General features: G+C 40.2%; 1 long non-coding RNA gene across 1 annotated transcript; it reads left to right on the top strand.

Moving 5' to 3' along the window:
- The first annotated feature begins 867 nt into the window (after positions 1-867).
- On the top strand, positions 868-9,041 carry LOC126086080 (uncharacterized). The gene is made up of 3 exons (XR_007519411.1): positions 868-1,121; positions 6,460-6,596; positions 8,622-9,041. It is a non-coding gene; the product is annotated as an uncharacterized LOC126086080 (long non-coding RNA).
- Positions 9,042-9,322: the final 281 nt, after the last annotated feature.

Here is a 9,322-nt window from a genome sequence, read left to right as displayed (position 1 = left end):
CGCCACTGAAACCTGTCTACCATGGGTGACCCTGCTGGTATTTGCAATACTAGTGGCATAGCTTCCAGCATCCTAGCAATGTGCAAGCCACCTCAGTACAACAAACTGACAGACGAGTGGTAGGTTCAAATATTAGCAGAGATTTTTAAGAATGGCATTGGGAAAGTCTCCTCGAGTTTTCTAAAATCCATTCTGGGAGCATTTTTTTCAATTGTACTTCTTGTCCGTTTCACGTTGAAAGATCTTTTATTTCATCCTGAGTTTGCGTTAGTATTTTAACATCAAAGGTGATCTTAACCAGCACACTGACAAGCATGATGACAGTGTAAAATGATATGAGATCACAGTGCTTCTCACATATCACTCCGTCTGTCTCATTAACCCATTTATCACAAAAGCAACTTGGAATTTTTTAGGAGCAAAACCTGAGAATTCTTAGGACTCAGTCTTTCTGAGTTAGTGGCAGGATTGACCCTCCCAAAGACCCAATGCAGGCAGCTGCAGAGGAGGCACAGTGTTCAGGAGGAACAAGAAAGGCCCTGAAAAGAAATTCACAATTCCGTTTCTGTCGTAGCAAAACTCTCCTTTCTCTTTCCACAGCTGTGTTCAGAGTCTGCTTACGTAATTGTGGTTAACCTATGTGTGCGAGTGCGATTAAAAGGACTGACGCAGTGTGGGTGGCCTTTTCTGTACTGCATCTCCAGGGGCACAGCCTTATGGCTTGAAGTGATTGGCTGCTCTGTGTGCTGCGTGTCAGTCTGGCCTGTCTGCCAATGACTCAATAGTTCTGCGGAGGGAGAAGCAGGCCGTGCTTGTCAGGCAGGTTGCTGCACTCCAACCGTGAAAATGTCAAGAGCACATAATTACTACTAACGCAAAATCACAGGCGTGCTGCTACAATTAGGCGGCAGTGGAGCAAGGCCTTTCTTGTTTCTGGAAAAAAAGAAAATTACAGCTAGGCAGGCTATTGAGCTTTCTCTGCCACCTAGCATACATACATCTTTCAAGTATTGCAGTGTGTACTTATATATTCATTTTTGGATCTACCCTCTCCCCACAGACTTCACGAGGGCAGTGACTACGTGACTGTTTTGTTCAGCTTTGCACACAACGAAGATGCGGTAAGAACTCAATTACTGTTTGTTTAATGAATGGATGACCCAACTATTTCAGTTGTAGGAAAGAACTTCCAAATATATTTTTCCCCATTCAGTGTGACTTGATTCAGTCAAGTTAACTAGACAGTCATTATGTCCTCTACGTTGTTCATATGAATTACTGGGTCAGACATGGGGAAACAACATAGTGGTCTGTTAAAAGTTTTATGTGGACTCTCTAGGTGGTACAGTTAACACACTCAGCTGCTAACCAAAAGGTTGGAGGTTTGAGTCCACATAGAGGCACCATGGAAGAAAGGCCTGCAATTTACTTCCAAAAAATAGCCATTGAAAATCCAATGGAGCACAATTCTCCTCTGACATACATGGGTTGGTCATGAGTCAAAACCAACTCTACAGCAACTGGTCGATATTTTATGTACGGCCTGACGGCCACAAAGCTCGGGTATAAAAAGTCATAGGCAAGGAAGCACCTTAGCTGGTAACCTTCTCTATTTCTTGGTCTCTTGGAAGATCTGCGATGTACTTATCTCATGCTATACAGATATATTTTGTATCCAAATGGTAGCGTCTGTTTGGAAAGGAGATTTCCTTGCCTGCTATAATTTATTCCAATGCCTCAGAACCTTAAAGATGACTACCACACTGTTGACACATAACAGATGTTAAACAAATATTATTGCTGCTTTTGTGACGTTGAATTCGACAGCAAAAATGAAAGCTGCAGCTACTAAATATTTGATGTGAGTTATAGCAGCTCTGTGTAATCTCTGTTTTTAGTTCAGTTGCTACATTGCTTTCCTCCTAGTGCCTAATTTACGTGCAGCTTTACTACCACAGCCATTTCCCCAGCCATGTTGATTCTACCCTGCTCTGCATTTGGAGGTAGAGGGCTCCCAGGCATAAGTCAGATTCGAAGTCATTGGGCTGTCATTATTCTCAGGAATCATGCAGGGTAGGCCTTGATAAATTGTTCTTCCATTTTCTTCTGCATATTTGGAAACATGAAATGCGCTTGTCATGTGCAGTGCTTCATAGATGTCACCTAAATAAAACTTACCGGAAAATAACATTTTTACAGCTCTTTAGTTAGCACATTTTTAGGCCCTGTTATGGATTGAATTGTGTCCCCACAAAATATAAGTTGAAATTCTAACCCCTGTGCCTGTGGCTGTGATCCTGTTTGGAAACAGGGTTTTCTTTTGTTATGTTAATGAGGTCACATGAGTGTAGGGTGGGCCCGAAACTTAATCACTTCTGAATTATAAAAAGACCAGGATAGACACAGATACACAGGAGGGGAGAGCGGTACCACGTGAGGATCATCTACAAGCCAAGGAGCACCAAGGAACCAAGGATTGCCTGGGGCTGTGGACAAGAAGGAGGAGCCCTGGTGGCACAGTGGTTAAGCACTCGGCTGCTAACAGAAAGGTGGGTGGCTTGAACCCACCAGTTGCTCCATGGGAGAAAGACCTGGAGATCTCCTCCTGTAAAGATTACAGCCAAGAAGACCCTATAGGGCAGCTCTACTCTGTCATATGTAGTTGCTCTGATTTGGAATTGACTGCACAGCACACACCAACAACAACATGGACAAGGAAGAAACCAGAAAGGTCAAGACCCTGACTTGGCCTTTGAGCCTCCAGAACTGTGAGAAAATGAATTTATGTTCTTTAAAGCTACCCATTTGTGGCATTTATGTTACAGTAGCTCTAGGTAACTAAGACAGACCCATACAACCACCAAGCATGAAGATAAGCATTTCCAATGAGCCCGGTGCTGGAGCTACCACTATTATTAAGAATCTGTTAGTTATCTTACATTTTACATTCCTCTCAGCAGTGTGTGAGAGTTCCAGCTCTTCCACCATCCTCATCTACACTTGGCTTCGTTAGTCTTTTAAATTGTAGTCATTCTAATAGGTACATAGTGGTATCTCATTGTGGTTTTAATTTGCATTTCTTTAATGACTAAAGATGTGGAACATCTTTTTATATACTTATATGCCATCAGTATATCTTCTTTGGTGAAGTGTCTGTTCATATCTTTTGCTCAATTTATAATTGGATTGGTTTCTCATAATACAGTTTTGAGAGTTCTTTATATATTCTACGTACAAGTCCTTTATCAGATAAAAGACTTGCAAATATTTTCTCTCAGTCTATGGCCTATCTTTTCACTCTCTTAACAGTGTCTTTGGAAGAATAGAAACTTTTAATTTTGATGAAGTCCAATTTATCAATTTGTTCTTTTGTGGACTGTACTTTTTGTATTTTAGTGTGAAATCTTTGTCTAATACAAAGTCAAAAATGTTTTTTCTTATGCAAGTATAGTTTAAGGTTTAAATTTAGGTCTGCGATCCTTTTTCGGTTATTATACAGAGTACAATAATTGTACAGAGTACAATAATTGAATCAAAGGTTTTTTTTCATAGGAATATTCAATTGTTCCGACACCGTCTGTTGACGAGAATATCCTTTTTCCACAGCATTACCTTTATGCCTTTCTGAAAAATCAGTTGTATATATATATGTAGATCTATTTTTTGAATCTTTACTATATTTCATTGCTCTGTTTGTCTATCTTTATGCAAGTATCTCCATCTTGATTAGTGCAGCCTTATAATAAGTACTGACACCAGGTAGTGTTAGTCCTCCAACTTCATTCTTTTTTTTCATAGTTGTTTTGACTATTCCAGGTTCCATGAATTTTAGAATCAGCTTCCAATTTCCAGGAAAAAAAAAAAAGCCTTTGGTACTTAATTGACAGCAAGTTCAATCTATAGATCAGTTGGGGGAGAATGGACATCATACTAATTATCGATCCTCTGACCCATGGACACACTATATCTCCCCGTTTATTTAGCTCTTTTTTAATTACCGTCAGCAATGTTTCGTAGTGTTTATAAGACTTTAATCACACCTTCTTTCATATTTATCTTCTCCCTAAGTATTTCATATTTTTGATTCTATTGTAAAAAAATTTTTTTTGGTCTGTTATTTTCTTTTTTTTTGTGGTGTCTTTTCCTGGTTTTGGTATCAGGGTTAAGCTGGCTTCAGAGAATGACTTCAGAAGTATCCCTTCCTTTTCTATGTTCTGAAATAGTTTGAGTAGTACTGGCATAAGCTCTTCTCTGAATGTTTGGTAGAATTCTCCAATGAAGCCATCTGGGCCAGGGCTTTTTTGTTGTTGGGAGTTTTTTTTGTTTTTTTTACCTGTTTAATCTCTTCTCTTGTTATGGTTCTGTTTGGATTTTCAATATCATTTTGTGTTAGCTTGAGTAGGTAGTGTGTTTCTAGAAATTTGTCCATTTCCTCTAGGTTTTCAAATTTATTGGACTATAGTTTTTCATAGTACTCTGTTATAATCCTTTTTATTTTGGTTGGGTCTGTTGTAATGTCCTCCATTTATTTTCTTATTTGGGTTATTCATGTCCTCTCCTGTTTTTCTTTTGTCAATTTGGCCAGTGGTTTCTCGATTTTGTTGATCTTTGATTCTTTCCATTATTTTTCTATTCTCTGTTTCCTTCATTTCTGCTCTGATCTTTATTATTTCCTTTCTTCTGGTGGCTGTGGGCTTCTTTCGCTGTTCTCTTTATGTCTGTTCAAGTTGTGTAGTTAACGTTTTGACTTTGTCCCTTTCTTCTTTTTTGATGTGTGCATCTATTGTGTAAATGGTATTTTGTAATTTCAATTTCAAATTTTTCATTGCTAGTTGTAAAATGGTGTGAGTGGAAGGAGTAGTAGTAATAGTATCAGAACCTGTCTAACTTCAGGGGCAATCAGTCAAGATCAGCCCAAGGCTGATCCCTATGAGGTGGAGTTCAAACATACCTCCACTCTCCAATCTTTTACCAGTTCTGACACCAGCTATCCCTCCCACCAGGGACAGATTACCCAATAAGCAAGGTATACACAGGCTTGTGTTTACTAATCTGTAGTGCACAATTTCACCTGTTTTTCACATGAAACTGTGCACTACAAATTAGTAAGAAAACACAACTAAGTCCATGCATACCTTGATTATTGTAAATCTGTGGGTACCTTGCTTACTGGTTACTCTGCCCCTGCCCACCATGGCACTCTCTACTTCTCTTCTGGGTTCAATAGTCCATTGCCATGGCCACACAGAACTCACAGACCGTACTCACAGTTAAGTGGTTTATTAAGGAGCAGGGTACAACTTGGGATCAAGATCAACAGGCTACAACTTAGGAATCGGGATCAAGAAGCATGTAGGCAAAGTCTCCCTTCTTCAGTGCAGGTCACCCCTCTCAGCTCCTCTTGACCATGCAGGCCTCCTCTTGGCGTCCTGAAGACAGGCTCCTCTCACTTCCTCAGGACAGACTCCACTAGGCCCTGCCATCTGTCACTGCTGGCTCTGCCACTGGACCCCTTCTGGGCCTGTTACTGCTGGCATTGCTGCTAGGCCTCTTACCGTCTTCACTGTTACAACCCCTGACCAGTGTTACAGCTCTTTTAGGACATTCCTTGCCTCCTCTCTCTCTCTCTCTCTCTCTCTGCTTCTTCCTTCTGCTTCTCTTCTTGCTTCTTTCTCCTGACTAAACCTCTGTGGGGCTGGCTGCTTAAATACACAAACTTACTGCCAATTTCAAGGCATGGCACTCCCACCAGGGCCATGAACTGACCAATCCCCTCTCCATAGGCCACAGACACTTCTTTTGCATAATAGACACAACTGGGCTACAACTCATCTTATTTGCATGGTCTGTCTGTTAAGTAGTCCCTGTAAGATGCATATCTATCACAAGGCAGGCTGCAGACAAAAATTATCAAACCAAGTTGTTTACAGCTTACCGAGGAAATGTCAGTCAACCTGGACAAAAGTAACAAACCTTCTGGGGTAGAAAACTAGGGCAAAAGTAACTCCTCAGGGCTTAGGGAAAAAAAGTCTTTCAAGCTGTCTTTCCAAAGAACTAAAGCAAAAGGTCACACAAAGGAACTCATTTCACTACACTAGTATAAGGAAATACAATTGATGTTTATGTATTAATCTCATATTGTACACTAAAACCATGTATTAAATTTATTGGATTTGTAGGTTTATGGTTTTCACCAAGTTTGGAAAAATTTCAGCCATTATTTCTTTGAGTATTTTTTCTGTATTCTTGCCTTCATCTTCTCTTTCAGGAACTCCAATTACACATATATTAGCCCACTCAAAGTTTTTCCACAGCTCACTGATACTCTGCTTTTTTAATATTCTCCTTTCTCTCTTTGTTTCATTTTGGATACCTTCTATTTCTGTGTCTTCATATGTTAGGTGGGCCTTGAGCAGTGCTCAGTCTATGACTAATTATTAATTATTTCCCACAACTCAGGCATAATGAGGTTTTCTGTCTGGTTGGTGGGAACAGACACTATTCCTGGACTTCTTCAAGCACTGGACACTATTACCTCTATTCCATTCAGATGATTCATTCCACAGCCTGAGGTATTTCCTCACATGTATACACTGGTAAGTACCTGGCTGAATACTTGAGGGAAATCTTCATATCTCTGGAGTCTTCCTCCTTGTGTAGCTCTCTCTTCTCCAGTAGTCTTTCTTGCAAACTCTAGCTACCTTAGTCTCTCCTCACTTCAGCTTTATCTCCTCAACTCAGAGAGTCTGCCACTGTCTTCCTGGGTGTACCCTTAATGTTCTGTGGCTTGGAAACTTTAAAGCAGTAAACTGGGGCAGTCTTAGAGCTCACCTCATTTATTTTCTGTCTGTCAGTGATCACAATTCTTTGTTGCCTGATGTCTAGTGGCTTTCAAACCATTGATTCATATATTTTGATTGTTTCAGGTAAAAGGGTAAATCCAGTTCTTCCATACAGTTCTTCTGTAATTCCATCTTGGCCAGAAACAGAAGTCTTAAACTTTTTTTGAATTTTTTGACTTTAAGCATAAATGGTTGTTTTGTCTCAGCCTTTCAAATGCTGTTTTCTTAAGCTTACCATGTTACATGGCATTTGGACTTTGTGTTTGACTGCATTTATTTTGAATGAGTTTAGATTACTTACTGATATGGTATTCATTATGGGTGCTATTCAAAACAGGGATGAGTGATAGTCATGTTAACTGGTAAAATACAGTTAGTTAAGATAATAGTAAAATGCTCACATTATTATTAGTTATCCTTTTAAAAATATTTTTTGAGCTCCTCCTATATGGCAGGCATTCTGCTAGGCGGGGGATACAATGAAGAGTAAACAATCATCCCCGCCTGCAAGTCACTGACACTGTAATGAAGGAGAAGATGGATAGATAGAAGGATCAACAAGTCAAAAGCCCACACTGAGAGAAAGAATGAAAACTTTGGAAAAGAGCAACTAGTTTTCCTAGTTCACAGTCTAGGAGAGAAAGATAATCATGGAAAAAATAACATCCCCAAGTACTCTGAGCCTCACTGTGGTAGGATTTGGTGATGATTATAACAGACAGGGTAGTGGCAGCTCAGTGGTAGAATTCTTGCCTTTCCAGCCAATGCACGTCATGCACAGCCACCAGTGCAGGCTTTCATGTTGCTATGAAGCCGAACGGGTTTCAGCAGAGCTTTCAGACGAAGGCAGGCTAGAAAAAAAGGCCTGGAAGTCTACTTCCAAAAATCAGCCAATGAAAACCGCATGTATCACAGCAGTCCAATCCACAACAGATCATGGGGATGTTGCAAGGCCCAACAGCCTTTTGTTCCATTGTCACAGGGGTGCCATGAGTCAGAGCCTGTCTCTATGGAGACAAATAACAACAACATAACAGACAGTGTTTATGAGCTTCCATAACACGTGTCAGTCACGGCTTTACATGTCTTTTATCATCTAATCATCAAATAATCCTATGAGGTCAAATGCTTCTGTGAGAACTATTGTTATCATCTCCTTTTTATAGATGAGGAAACAGAGACGCAGAGCAGTTAAGTCATTAAGTAAGTAACCCAAGGTCATGCTAATCACCCTGACTAAAGATCAAACTCATTGAAACTCATACTTTTACTACACTTTCAACAATCAGCATTGTTTATATGGTAGTAGCATGTTTATTGGCAGCAGACTATTCCTTTTGAAAGAATTTGCCACATAATATGTTCAGTGGAAACCAAATAATCTGTATCTCAAAACTTAAGCTGCCATCTTTTTTTCTCCATTTTTTTTTAAAGTATCTTCTAGCAAAACATAAATTTTCATAGATGTTTCTAGTTTTGTTCTAGTTTCCTTTTCTCTGTATTACGGCAAGAGTGACTTTTACCTGCAATGAGTTGTTGGTCCTCTAACATTTTTCACTAGTGATCTTGCTGGCATCACTACCAGCTCCTCCTTTCCTCTCAGAATTTTCCCTTCAGTACCCCAGCTCTGCCCTGGAACTGAGATAGGGAAAAAACAGGGACTGAGCTCCTAGGCAAGGAGCCCTGAACTTACTTACAATCATATGTGTTTGGCTAATGCAAAACCTCCATCCTGGAATGTGTGATTAGGAAAGAACAAATGATGTACTCTCTTGTAAGATGTTTTCCAGAAGGACCAACCAGATCTGGTCCCTGGAGCATGCGTGGACATCTACATGGTGACTGACGGACGACTTCTGCCTGATGCAAGTACCCACCACAGTAGTCAAACTGGTGCCACAGGAGGGACTGTGCAGGTGTGACACCCCATAATAAGTCCTGCAATGAATCCCAGAAGCCACCAGGACAGGAGCCATCTTAAAGCCATCTTACAAAGCTGCAGTGCAAGCACTGTAATTAACAATTCCCTGCCCAGATGGGCTATTTCCTGGAAAACCCCACCTATGTTCATGAATAAACTTAAATCCTTTCCTGCTCAAAAACCTTTAAAAACCCATGCAAGTTCTTTGTTTGGGGAGACAGGGGTAAGCATTGCCTAAGCCCTCTTCCTCTCCACTTGTAAGCCTCTTCAATAAAACTTTGCTCCTGTGGAAAATTCTCCATGCCTCACCTGTTCATTCTTGACCAGTGAAAGGAAAGAACCTCCTTCAATTAAAGGTGTACAAGCACCGGTAACAGAACATGCTGGCCTCAGTTTTAGAAAATGGGAGGTTTTTCAAGCCTCCACAATCTTATTAAGTGCATGAATTTCACTTGGAGAATATAATATGTTTCAGAAGATAAATAATTTCTTTACTCAGCCAGTAACTTATTTATAGAGTGCCTACTATGTGCCAGACCCTCTTCTAGGTGCTGTTAAT

The sequence above is a fragment of the Elephas maximus genome, chromosome 11 (genome assembly GCF_024166365.1).
Source record: "Elephas maximus indicus isolate mEleMax1 chromosome 11, mEleMax1 primary haplotype, whole genome shotgun sequence".
Lineage (NCBI taxonomy): Eukaryota > Metazoa > Chordata > Mammalia > Proboscidea > Elephantidae > Elephas > Elephas maximus.
This window is presented reverse-complemented; position numbering and strand designations above follow the sequence as displayed.